Below are 15755 nucleotides of genomic sequence, written 5' to 3' on the forward strand. Positions count from 1 at the left end.
ACTAGGCACGCTAAGATCATCGTTAGTACTCAATTTCATTGGTTACATGCGTACCTACTTTCAGACATACTTATACACAATTATATGTTTTCACATAACTATTTACATACATACATACGTACATACCCACATATAAACACACCTACATTATTACATATGTATCTACGACACACATACCTACATCATTACGTACACTCATAACATTATACATATATACATACATACATCCCTACTTGCAACATACCTAACTCATACATGCCTACTCACATACATACCTTCATTTATCCACGTATATTTGCCCACATACTTATAGCATACATACCTAGGTACATACGGGCTTACATACATTTCTACATGTGTGCATACACTTATACTCGTAAAAACGTAAGATAAATTAGTCGTACGCAGCTTGGAACGCATTTAAACGAGTTTCCAAGGCAAAACGGAACAATTAAACAATTTTCGGCGAAACACACCCCGTCGCGTAGCGCGACGGGTATATGCTTCTGCCGTCGCGCTACGCGACGGCCTCATATGATCAGAATTGTTGCAGCTGATTGCTGCATATTCCCAGCACATCCGGATTTTACGGAAACGAGCATATCTTTCTCGTTTTTGATCCGTTTTACCCGATTCTTTTTCCTACGCGACCGTAATTTAATTCTACATCACATGGAGTAAAAATCCAATATTTGGATTACCGAAATTTATGACTTTTAAGCCTTCGGCTTATTACCCTTTTACCAAATTTTGACCCGTACATGCATATGTCAACATAACTTGTTTATTTGACTTCAATTTCTTATAAACCTCATAATTCTTAACATTTGTCTATTATATAAGATTCCACTCATGGGTTTCTTACAACATCCCAACCCATTTCTACTTAAATGATATTTTGACCCGTTAAAGGTACCTACGCATTTTTTTAGGACTTTGACTCGCAACGATCATACTTTTTGCTTTCATGCATGCCCAAAGTAATCATTTAATCTAATGGCTTGTTTCTAAACACCCTTTTAAAGTCGTTTGCCCGATATACCAATCAAGGGCATTTTTGTCAACTTCGCTCCATCCTTTACAACAAAGGACTTCATTGCACATTCCACCAACCCTATCACTTGACTACAACTCTAGTCGCACATACCTTGCTCGGATCAAAGCTAAGATCCGTTTAATACTTCATCCACCCAAATTGTTAGATGATAACGACGAGATCCTTTCGCTATTCAATCTGTGAATTCATTATACTTGACAAAACCATTCATTAGTCGATAATGCCAAATGGTGACATCTCCACCATTTGACCCGTTAGTTCCAAATGTACAATTTACCCTTTTTAAACATCAACTTTAATTTCTTATCATACCCACATATTCCGACCCGTATCAAATACTTGTCGGAACGTCACACTTCACATATTTACTTACCATGTTCGAAATCAATACAACGAATAGATATTCTACAAAAGGGGTGTAAGCTTACTTACCTCACATCCAAATATGCTTCCCGTGCGCATAAGTCCCGTTTGACCCGCTTCTTTCCCAAGCTTCCTTGCCGCTTACCAAGCATCAACTATCATATAACATTCTTATGATAGTTAGTTTATTCATCATTCGTCACAACCCTTTCATCACACGGACCTTATATGGAATTTATCATTCAACCTTATGACATGTAAATTCTTATCCGATTTCTTTGAAACATTCACACACATGTATGATTTCAAACATCATTAATATAAGTAGTTCATCATTTTACATCACATTATCTAAAACGCACTCCTCACGTTAGTTAACTATCAAGTATCTCATTATCACATTCTATACCTAATTACCACATTCTTGCATACAATTTCACCTTCTAGTTTCACCTAGTCATTTCATCAAACACTAGGCACGCGTACAACATTTTAAGCTCTATGTACATGTGTTTTATGCATAACCTACTAGTAAACTTCACTAAACTCAATCATCCAACTAATTCCGCATGATCCATCCATTCTATAACATGATTGGCTATCAATACATTAGTGATGATGCTTTCATTCAACAAAATTACACAATTACAAGATCATCATTCATCAACATACTACTAGAATAAGTGGGTTTCACCTCAATTCTTCATTATAACCAAATTCAAGCATAAGTCATCTTCAATATGATGATTCTAACTCATATATAACTTCAAATCATTCAATTTTCACAGATTGATTAAAACCCATTTCATCAACTACTATCAAAACACAAAATTTAACTCACCTCATGTTGAGAACTCATAGATAACTGAAAATCCAGTCACATGCATTCGAAATTCATCCACAATCTCACTCAATTTATCAATTTTTGGATCAATTGGAGAAGAAGGGTTTTCCTTCTCCTGCTCCTGCCTTGCGTCGCACATACACACATTCCACACACTACACTTTCAATTTTTTTCTTATTAATTTGTTAAATGTTCACTTTCAACCCCTAAGGTTTCACTTGGTTATTAATAAGGCAAAGCTTTTATTCATTCTACACTTTTGCCATACAATCTAACTTAGTTAATTAACTAAAACCTTTAAACACAAGGTAAATTCATAATTCGGATTTTTGGGGCGTTACAAGTCTACTAAAATTTATAAGACTTTACTAATGGTAAAAATCTATGTTTACCATTTCTTTTCGTCAAAATATTGCGATTAAAACATTATAATATTTCATACGAAATTTGGGGTGTTACAAGTCTACCCCCCTTAAAGAAGGTTTCGTCCCCGAAACCTTTCTCACTTCCATCTAACATTAACTATCTTTTCTTTCCCGGCCCATCAACAAGACCATGACCCCATCTAATGACGACCTTCTATCTTCAAGAACCCGTCCCAAAGTTCTTATTAGTGTCACTTTCACTGATTATTACTAGTTTCTACCGCGCTTCATAGCTAGTGGTTTATTTATCATTCCAATACTCATATATCATGTGCATTATATATCTTTTTTTGTTCATCTCAACATTCATATTATTTTCGTCGACTATACGATCTAAATCCGTAATTTATACATACACATCTATGTTTAATTTCGATAGGTACGTCATAATGCTAAGTAACTATCCATTCTCGATTCATAACCATTCATATAATTGACTTCTTTCTAACAAGTCCACACTTTTCATACTTTATCTTTACACACATTCTCATTTCCTTAGCCTGTTAATAACGGGTCAATATACATACTACTTCAACCTGTAGTCATACATACATTCATATGATCCGTGCATAACGGATCTAATACCTTCATCTTATTTCTTAAAATTACATTCTCTACATGCACTGTATAATATTTATTATTGTTTTGTTACCACAACAAAACTACTATTTCATAGTCACAACTACGTGCCTAGTTCTCATGTTAACATCATTCTACGTTTTCCACAGCTACTTGTACTTTGCATACCTTTATGTTGCCTTCAATCGCTTCATGCGTTTCATTACTATAACTTTCACTTCCTGCATTACTTGATCTACCTAAGTAAACATGTCGTGCAAATTCATCATACGGAAGTTTAATAAATACTCAAAATTTCCAACTCAAACTTTTGAAATTTACTTTTTAGGGACATACTTTCTTCTTATGTAGATTAGTTTCGTCTTTTATATCTTAAATCTGTTTCGTGGATTTAAACACATTATTCATACTTTTCGTAGCTTCTAAGTTTTGAATCCGTCTAGCGGATTCAAACATTGCATTCACATCTTTCATTCTTTGGATCCGTCTCGCGGATCCAAACATTTCATTCATGCCTTTCATTCCTTGAATCCGTCTCGCGGATTCAAGCATTGCATTCATATCTTTCATTCTTTGAATCCGTCTTGCGGATTCAAACATTTCATTCATGCCTTTCATTCCTTGAATCCGTCTCGCGGATACAAGTATTGCATTCATATCTTTCATTCTTTGAATCCGTCTCGCGGATTCAAACATTTCATTCATGCCTTTCATTCCTTGAATCCGTCTCGCGGATTCAAGTATTGCATTCATATCTTTCATTCTTTGAATCCGTCTCGCGGATTCAAACTTTTCATTCGGACCTTTCATTCCTTGAATCCGTCTCGCGGATTCAATCATTTCATTCATATCTTGTTGATCCGTACTTTCTTACGGATTCAACATTCTTCATTTTTTTTATCACTCATACTTTTCATTCCTACATAGTACTCTCAATTTCCCGAGAGTCTTACTACCCATTTCACCCGCACGCCCACCTGTTACCCAATTCTAACGGACATACCTGCGATAATTACCACGGTCTCACGAACGTCATATGCTTCTTGCGTACTGGCCAGGTGCGCAATCCACATACTAGTTTCGTGCCTTCGTGTAATCATCGCCTTATGTCCGAGAAATGGGTTTCAGTTCGTGCAACATTTTTAAAATCTTACTAAGACAGTATCGTTGTCTTCCGTTTAATACTTACCCTCCCAAGGAGATTTCTTCCTTTTTCTTTTAACACAGGTACCCATACATATTAACATTGTGTACCTGGGGTCCATCTGTCTATTGCATCCTTGCCTGCCTTAGTATCCATCTTAGACTGCATTCACGGATCATCATCTTCAAACTTTTAAGTTTACCTTGCACATACAAAACCGTTAGTTTCCTCATATAAATGCATACATACACGCTCTCATTCCATTTCTACCTTTAGATCTTGATCGAGTCATGGATTGTACGGGTTCCTTATCACAAGAGCACACAGGTTTGAGTTCAAGTACTTATACTCTCGTACTTAATTCTCTCAAACCAGGGCTCTGATACCAACTTGTAAGACCCTAGTTCGTATTTGACAAAAAGTCGCAGCGGAAGTTTAAGCCATAAAATTTCTTTCCTTATAAATACCTTGACTTACTTAAAATTTCATTTTTAACGTAACTCTTTCGCAGAAAGTCATCAATCGACTCATTTACAATTAAAAATATAACATGAGTTTACTACATTACATACACCAACGTTCCCGTACAATCCGTCTTGTGACTCGATCCTTGATCTCTATTCCTTGATGACTCTCCGTGACTCGTACTACCTGCGCTCACCATATAAAATTCATAACATTAGTACGCACTATAAACATACAAGATTTATTCATGTTTACTTTCGTTCCGTTAACTCTTTACATCCCAGCTTTCCATCTGATGACACAATCTGTGGTGAGACTTCTTTCCTATTTCTGCGTTACACTTCATACACTAGGCACGCTAATATCATCGTTAGTACTCAATTTCATTGGTTACAGGCGTACCTACTTTCAGATATACTTATACACAATTATATGTTCTCACATAACTATTTACATACATACATACGTACATACCCACATATAAACACACCTACATTATTACATACGTATCTACGTACACACATACCTACATCATTACGTACACTCGTAACATTATACATATATACATACATACATCCCTACTTGCAACATACCTAACTCATACATGCCTACTCACATACATACCTTCATTTATCCACGTATATTTGCCCACATACTTATAGCATACATACCTAGGTACATACGGGCTTACATACATTTCTACATGTGTGCATACACTTATACTCGTAAAAACGTAAGATAAATTAGTCGTACGCAGCTTGGAACGCATTTAAACGAGTTTCCAAGGCAAAACGGAGCAATTAAACAATTTTCGGCGAAACACACCCCGTCGCGTAGCGCGATGGGTATATGCTTCTGCCGTCGCGCTACGCGACGGCTTCATATGATCAGAATTGTTGCAGCTGATTGCTGCATATTCCCAGCACATCCGGATTTTACGGAAACGAGCATATCTTTCTCGTTTTTTATCCGTTTTACCCGATTCTTTTTCCTACGCGACCGTAATTTAATTCTACATCACATGGAGTAAAAATCCAATATTTGGACTACCAAAATTTATGACTTTTAAGCCTTCGGCTTATTACCCTTTTACCAAATTTTGACCCGTACATGCATATGTCAACATAACTTGTTTATTTGACTTCAATTTCTTATAAACCTCATAATTCTTAACATTTGTCTATTATATAAGATTCCACTCATGGGTTTCTTACAACATCCCAACCCATTTCTACTTAAATGATATTTTGACCCGTTAAGGGTATCTACGCATTTTTTAGGACTTTGACTCGCAAAGATCATACTTTTTGCTTTCATGCATGCCCAAAGTAATCATTTAATCTAATGGCTTGTTTCTAAACACCCTTTTAAAGTCGTTTGCCCGATATACCAATCAAGGGCATTTTTGTCAACTTCGCTCCATCCTTTACAACAAAGGACTTCATTGCACATTCCACCAACCCTATCACTTGACTACAACTCTAATCGCACATACCTTGCTCGGATCAAAGCTAAGATCCGTTTAATACTTCATCCACCCAAATTGTTAGATGATAACGACGAGATCCTTTCGCTATTCAATCTGTGAATTCATTATACTTGACAAAACCATTCATTAGTCGATAATGCCAAATGGTGACATCTCCACCATTTGACCCGTTAGTTCCAAATGTACAATTTACCCTTTTTAGACATCAACTTTAATTTCTTATCATACCCACATATTCCGACCCGTATCAAATACTTGTCGGAACGTCACACTTCACATATTTACTTACCATGTTCGAAATCAATACAACGAATAGATATTCTACAAAAGGGGTGTAAGCTTACTTACCTCACATCCAAATATGCTTCCCGTGGGCATAAGTCCCGTTTGACCCGCTTCTTTCCCAAGCTTCCTTGCCGCTTACCAAGCATCAACTATCATATAACATTCTTATGATAGTTAGTTTATTCATCATTCGTCACAACCCTTTCATCACACGGACCTTGTATGGAATTTATCATTCAACCTTATGACATGCTAATCTATAAATTCTTATCCGATTTCTTTTAAACATTCACACACATGTATGATTTCAAACATCATTAATATAAGTAGTTCATCATTTTACATCACATTATCTAAAACGCACTCCTCACGTTAGTTAACTATCAAGTATCTCATTATCACATTCTATACCTAATTACCACATTCTTGCATACAATTTCACCTTCTAGTTTTACTTAGTCATTTCATCAAACACTAGGCGCGCGTACAACATTTTAAGCTCTATGTACATGTGTTTTATGCATAACCTACTAGTAAACTTCACTAAACTCAATCATCCAACTAATTTCGCATGATCCATCCATCCTATAACATGACTGGCTATCAATACATTAGTGATGATGCTTTCATTCAACAAAATTACACAATTACAAGATCATCATTCATCAACATACTACTAGAATAAGTGGGTTTCACCTCAATTCTTCATTATAACCAAATTCAAGCATAAGTCATCTTCAATATGATGATTCTAACTCATATATAACTTCAACTCATTCAATTTTCACAGATTGATTAAAACCCATTTCATCAACTACCATCAAAACACAAAATTTAACTCACCTCATGTTGAGAACTCATAGATAACTGAAAATCCAGTCACATGCATTCGAAATTCATCCACAATCTCACTCAATTTATCAATTTTTGGATCAATTGGAGAAGAAGGGTTTTCCTTCTCCTGCTCCTGCCTTGCGTCGCACATACACACATTCCACACACTACACTTTCAATTTTTTTCTTATTAATTTGTTAAATGTTCACTTTCAACCCCTAAGGTTTCACTTGGTTATTAATAAGGCAAAGCTTTTATTCATTCTACACTTTTGCCATACAATCTAACTTAGTTAATTAACTAAAACTTTAAACACAAGGTAAATTCATAATTCGGATTTTTGGGGCGTTACAAGTCTACTAAAATTTATAAGACTTTACTAATGGTAAAAATCTATGTTCACCATTTCTTTTCGTCAAAATATTGCGATTAAAACATTATAATATGTCATACGAAATTTGGGGTGTTACATTGTGCATATAACTTGTAGGTAGACGAGTGACATACTTGTTCCACGACTACAAGAAGCACTACTGAACAGTGAGTAACGTGACCCCATTTTTATAATTGTTTTTGGGGGAAATGCATGCTTTTAGTTATGATTGTTTTCATCCTTGTTCATACAAACAAAACCACATGAGACGTAACATTACCACGGAAGTCTTCTATTTAGTATAACCATTAACTTGTAAAGTTATGGATATTGTGAATGGATCTATTCATTTTGACAAGTTCTTCATGGCTGGTCGCGCTAACTGTCCGGAATAGTAAATGAATGCATGATATCCATAACATATTATGTGTTTGTGGTAAACAGTGGTTTGGGGACAAAATAACGTCAAGGTTTGATTATATGACTCATGGTAGATATAAATAATTGTGTATGATATACTCACACATGTTTTTACTTGCTTACATATGTAAACCTGCGAGCTCACAAACCCTTTTAGTTGACACTTTTAACCATGTTTTTCAGATAAGTAATCATGCAAATGATACTTGCACCGAGCCTTAGGAACACTACTTTTGAGCGAATATTACATGTTTTTGTTTTTGTTGAACTAGTTCAAACAAATTAATGTAATAGTGACTAGACAATTACTTTTGTGTTTGAATGGAAATTAAATGAAAGTTTTAGTTTCTTGTAAACAAATAAACAATGACTACGTAACCGAAAGGTTACGCCCATTTCCGTGATCCTTCCGCTATGATGTAGGGTGTGACAAGACCATAATACCCTTCCACTCCTCCTCCCCCACCTTAAATTAAAAAGGAAATTGTCACCCTGAGGTTGTCCTCTACATTTTGTAGACTAAGATTGTCTTGTACATGATCCAGCCCTATATTATGCATAAAAGATTAAGTGAACAACTTCTATAATTTAAACTTAGGTATATGTCATCAAATTTACAATTGAAGTTAGGCTGTCTTTTCAAATTTTAAGTTGTGTACTTATGAGCTAACTTGACCCAATGTATATTTTTAGTATACTTAAATTAACTCATGAGAAATTTTTTTATGCTCATATCAACTCATATATTGATCATACGGTTAGATGGACGTATAACGATAAAACTTACTGGTGCAAACTCTTATTATTTATTAAGAAATATATTTCAAATGATAACCAGCCAAAATGGGATATAATGAAAAGTTTTTTTTTTAATGAATAATTAATGTGTAAGTTATTTTCATGAACAATATCATTAATGTTGTGGGTACCTATTGTGGTAACAATCCCCCACCCCAGCTCAGTTGGGAGTTGGGCCGATTTGTTTCCTTGGAGACTCCGGTTCGACTCCCGGGTGTAGCAAAGGTGTGGGGACCAGGCAATGATGGTAAGTGCTTGTTAGCCAATGTTGCGCAAGTTCGAGCCTGAGCCGTCCCGGTTTTAATCCGGCCGTTACTCCAGCAAGGTGTCTCGTGTGGAGGCGGTACGGTTTCCGGGCGAACGCCGTTAGCCAAGTCTGACCTCTCCCAGCGCGGATCCGGTTAAGACAACGTAAGTCTGGGACAGACTTGGTTAGGGTCCCCGACTTGGGGATGTAAATACCTTAAGAAAGTTACCGTTCAAAAAAAAAAAAATAAAAAAACCTATTGTGGTAACAAATTAACCATTATACACATAAGTTCATAAAAAATAAAAATAATTTTTTTAATTAATTAATTAAGCAATTTTAGACAAATTATATCGGTTGGTATACAATGAAAGCTAGTATGAAACAATTGATTTTCTTGTGTACCTATTATGTATTCCAATATGAACATGCATTGATGCTTGGGGTTACTAGTGCTTGCAGAAAACCCAGCACTATTTTATCATATTTTATATATTTATTTGCAGAGGCTACGTATATTTATAGTTATTGCACAGTGTATATATTTATATTATTTCCAATATTCGTACTTTATCTATTATTAATCAAATAATTAATAACTATTTACCAGCCTATGGATCAGCGATGTCTAGGATCTAGCATACAGTAGTACTACGAGCATCTTCAGCTGTTTATGGATTAACTCATTTCATGTAAAAGAATTATTTTTAGTATTCAAAGTTATATAACATTATTAATTAAAAGTACTTCGTATTATGTACTAACACATGATGCAGGGCGGAACTAGTGTACTAGAATGGGTAGTCTGTGTTACCCTTGAATTTCGTCTCCGTATAGTTTTTGTAGTGTAAAAAAAGTTCCGATTTTATACATAAATACCCCTGATCAAAAAATAAATAAATTGGGATGACACTGTATTTTTTGGCTAGCTCCGCCAATCAGGATGCATTTTTATTCTCTCATAAAAGTGAAATATTTATATGTTGAGAAAAATGCAACTTTGAGTAAAAATCCATAAAAGAAGAAGAAGAATTATCTATATCTATATCACTAAGCATTTCTTATGTATAAAATGGTAAATTCTCATCAAATTTTAAGATAACATATGAAGGGTCAAGTTAAAATGCCCAACTTTTTGTCTTTTTCTTTCATTTATAATATTTTTCTCTTGATCAATGACATTTATGTTTAATAAATATATACCATATACAATGTTATTTATAAATAATAAAAAATAACCTTATGTACTACAAGACTAGAGAAATTAAAGAATATTAATAAGTTTGTTTTACTTCTATTTGAAAAAAAAAAAAAACAAATACCGGTATATGAACGGAAAAAAAAGATCTTTGGATTATAAAACTAAACTGATAACTCGGGTACCCCATTCGGTTTGGTCTGGTAGTTTGGCAACACTGCCGTAAGCGGCACAGTTTGTGAAATCGGTTTCTGCTACCTTATGAAGAATGTTGTTCTCAAACATGAAATTTGGTACATCCAACGCCACCTCAAATAATCTAGTTTTTTTAAGAGAATACGTAAAAAGGAAGTGTAATGATTTAACCGATTCTTTCAAATTAGACACTTTAAGTTATGCTATAGTACCCTTAATAGCACCAGATGACTTGAGTGTATTATAGATTTACTTTATGTATGCTATGACACCATCAAGATATAAAGAATATGTATGTTTTTTATTTTAATATTAATTCAATGACACCATCAAGATATAAAGAATATGTACATGTTTTTTATTTTAATGTTAATTTAAATAATTTCTTATAATTATAAATTTAGTAAGTTTTTGTTGATTTTACCCCAAAGGAGTGACATACTCGATATTGTATTCTATGAACATTCTCTGTAATTTCCCTTCATATCATCATCTCCTCCTCCCACTTTCTCTACATGTTCCTTGGAATCCTTCACGGAAATCTATGCAACTTTAGTAATATATATGTTAATTTTTTAAAATTTAGGTTATGTCGTAAAATACAATATTTTTAATACTTTTTAAAGATTACTTACTTTTACATGATCATTTATTTCACGTAATATTGTCGTTAAGCAACGCAAGTTTTCATAGTTTTGTACTAGTAAATATTTTATTGTGCACTAAATAATATTATTAACTTATATAATTTTGTACTACTAAGTATATTTTGTGCATTTAATAATATTATTAACTTATAAATGGATACGACCATATCAAACTGTCTTGTCCTATTTTGTAATAATGACATCGAAGATAAAGACCATCATGTAGACCTGAGATGGATTTTTTCTGCAATGAAGATCCGTAGCGCGATCAATGTGCTTGATGTCTAATTGGCGTCGCGAATGGCATATGTTAGAAATCTTTAAATTGGTAGTTAATGATGCAAAACTTTTTATACAAGCAGTTTTATACTTGATTTGATTGGTATAGAGAGCGGGTAAATATAAGTTTTTTCAAGTAAAAGAAGGCTAATTTAATAAAAGATTTTAGAAGAAAGTAGTGTCACTTCGTACCTTTGAATAAATATATTAAATTTCAGGTCATTTCTATTATTTGAATTGAGTTATTTTAATTTTAACTTTTTTAAATGAATTCAAATTCTAAAGATTTTTTTATTTTTAACTGAGTTCAATTCGGATTCAGGTTGATTCAAATACCAAAAGATTTTTTTATTTTTAAATGCAACTTGACTATTGAAATTCAAGAAAAGATTGAATTAGTTCCAAAATTACAAATTCAATTTTGATTCGAAAACCAAATTCGGAATTTAATTCGGATGACAACCCGATTAGAGAATTTGAAAACTAGCCTGATTCGATTTTACGCTTTTTTAAGGCCAATTAAGATAATGAACAATCTTTTAAACAGTTACATGTTGTATTGATTTTGTTTCAACCATGGTAATTTTTGTAATTGTATATAAAATTTTGTTGTATTCTGGATGCTAGTTCTTGCTAGCTTGTTTTTATACACTCCGCTATATTATATTATACAAAATATATATCAAATGGTTCACTTTCTTTTAGACGAAAAAGTACTTCAAAATGATGTAAGGGTGTGATGATAGAAAAGGACAGAATGACTATGGGCATGTTTGTTTTTTTCTCTTCACATGTTCATCAAGTGTTATCATGGTTATCTTGAGCAAGTCTTATATGAGAATATGCTATTTCTTTTTGTTACATGTAATAGAACATCTTAATAACCATAAATGACAATTTTATCCCTTTTGTGTAAAACTGATGCCAAATAGAAATCGACTATGCAACAATTTACTTCAGTGTAATTTGCATTGAAAGCATAAGTCAAATCATTAATAATAAGACTAATGTGTTAAATCATACTCAAGAATAGAAAAACTCGAACACTTAACACGTAGATAATCATAATAAGCACACATCAAGGGATATTGATGTAGTGACGTAGTGTGCTTAGAATTCAAAACAAAACTTATCCCCATTACCGCTCTTTATAGATTATAGATGATGATATATCGCACCGTACCATGGATACAATTAAAAACCATAAGCATGACACATGTTAGAAGTGCTAAAATGGATGAGTAACGAGTTTAGTTGGGCATGTCATATTAGAAGTGATAAAATTGACGAGTTAGATTAGGTTGAATATATACACAAAAATAAATAAAAAAATTATCATAAATCAATTAGAATAGACAAGTATTATGTTTATATACCTTTCGTGATTACGTTCTCTTGCTTCAAGTCTTGTTTTAGTTGGCTAGTGATAGCAAAGTTGTTTCATGGTTGGACTATTCATCAACTTAATGCTTATGTTCAATTATTCTAAATTTGATTTTTATCGTATGCTCTTTTAGACATTGTAATGATGATTTATAAATGTATATTTTGCATACAAAGTGTGGCTTTAGTTGTGGTTTATGCTATTTTTAGTTGTACCCTTTCTTTGGTTATTTGTACTTTATTTATAAATTTATATACTATTAATATTAATTTGGAACATTTGTATGCGTGTTTGGTGGTAAATTGTGCTTAAGTGGTTGTACCTTAATCAAATAATAGTTTCATTACTTTACCAAATTCAATCTGTTTGGTATGCATCCACGGTTGTAAATTGTGCTTAAGTGGTTGTACCCTAATCAAACAATGGTTTCATTATCTTACCATATTCAATCAGTTTGATCCATTCTAGTTGTGTTGTTTTATTTGTAAATTATTATTATTTATAATAATCTAATTAATTTAGCCAAAATCTTGTATAAATATAATTTGCAACATATTGATGCAATGGTTGTTGTAATGTATGCATTATGGTTTTTATAGTGGTAATGATATATATTATATATAGATTACGATGAACCTATCAAACGGGAAAAATAGACGCGGGTTGATCGTAACGCGCGAGTGCTAGATGAACTTAGTTATTTTATTCTGTGTTCTACGTTTCGATTTAATTTCTTCTCATTAACACACAGCAACTTCAGTGTCGGTGGTCGCTGGCAGTAGTGTGGTCTTAGTGCTCGCCCCCGCCGCAACGCGGGGGCTACTTAATACTAGTTAATGTCAATTAACAATGTGTGGTCTCATGTGTTTATATATATAGTCTGAGGTTCCTATAAAAATGATAATTTTCGTAAGAAGTGTGAGAAGACATATGAATTGACATGTAGGTATAATTTTTGGACTTAGGCATGTTGTTTTGGTAAGAAAAACACCAAACATTACAATTTAAAACACAATGCAGTGAATTCTAGGCTTAAAACTTAAAACACAACTAAAACACACTGCTTAACGCTTAAAACACACTACTTAACGTTAAGCAGTGTGTTTTAAGTTTTAAGCCTATAATTTATTGCATTGTTTCTTAAATTGTTATGTTGGTGTTTTCTTGTCAAAACAACCCAAAACATCATGCCTAAGTTCAAAACATGATGTTTACATGCCAACTTCTATGCCTTCTCACACTTCTTACGAAAAGGCCTCTTTTACAGGAACCTCACCTTATAAACACAGGCGCTAACACTTACACTCGTTAAAGAAGATAATGAACTCTAAAAGCTGAGTTATGAAGAGAGTGGGTGTTAGGGTTTAAGAATGTAAACTGATATATGGTTTGGTTTCATATATTTTATTGAGAAGTAAAACTTGATTAATTAGAGTGAAAATGTGAAATGGCATAATACCTCTCACATGAAGATTGTGATCTTCCTTAACAAATCAAAATAGACGATGTTGAAAGGACAGGCATGAGTGTAAACCAACAACATAAGGGTATATGGGATGTAAGCAGGGAGGGGGCGGTGAGTGGGTTTGTCGCGCAGGCACACCACCGCCGACCCTCCCTTGAGCTCGGCGATTGAATAAAATCGTTGAGTAGTCACTGCATGAAAATTATGAAGAATTCGACCGTTGGAAGCTTAATGCCTATAATGCCGTTGAATTATAAAAAGAATAGATAGTTATCTTTATTTAAAACAACCATTTCTCTCACAATTGAAACCTAAATCTCACCAAACCATTTCTCTCGTAAATCCAAAACTAATCTCTACCCCTATTATTTAAAATGGCAGATGAAATACCGTTATTTATTCCACCCAACGTTAGTGACAATGATTCATCTTCAAGCGATAATAGCTTAATTTTTTTCAAAAATCTCATCGAGCAAGCCGAACTAGAAGACACGGGCACATCCAGTAAAAAAGATATGTCCGTCGTGATCGAGAGAAAGGCCACGAAACCTTTATGGCAGATTATTTTGTCGAGGAGGCGAAATACAATGATGATATTTTTGTCATATGTTTCGTAGGTCAAAATTGTTTTTAAAAATTGTGAACGGCGTGAAAGCGAATAGCCCGTGGTTTTAAGAGGATTTGGATGGGAGAATGAAGAAGAGTTTTACAACGTTGCAAAAAGTTATGTATTAAACAAATTTCAACCGGTAACCCTCCATACGAGAACGACGAGTATTAAAATATGGCTGAAAAGACTTCCCGTGAATGCCTAGAATATTTTTTTTGCGAAACGGTATGTAATTTATATGCTCCCGAGTTCATATGTAGACCAACAAGCCACGATGTTGCATTTTTGTACCTAGCTCATGAGGAGAAACATTACATTCCTAGGATGTTGAGTAGCCTTGATTGTACACATTTTGTTTAGAGAATTTGTCCCACAGAGTTGTGGGGCCAATATTTGAGAGGAGATCACATGTACCCGATAATTATGCTCAAAGTGGTGGCCTCTCAAAATTTGTGGATTTGGCATGCTTTTGTGGTCCACCAGGTTCCGAAAACAACATCAATGTGCTCTAACAATCTCCATTATTTCTTACTCAACGAAATGGAACTGCATCAAAATGTCCATTTTACATAAACAACCACTTATACAAACGTGGATACTATCTTCCCGATAGAATCTACCCTACTTGGTCCGTGTTTGTGAAATCATTTCC

The sequence above is a fragment of the Helianthus annuus genome, chromosome 11 (genome assembly GCF_002127325.2).
Source record: "Helianthus annuus cultivar XRQ/B chromosome 11, HanXRQr2.0-SUNRISE, whole genome shotgun sequence".
In the NCBI taxonomy this organism is placed as follows: Eukaryota; Viridiplantae; Streptophyta; class Magnoliopsida; order Asterales; family Asteraceae; genus Helianthus; species Helianthus annuus.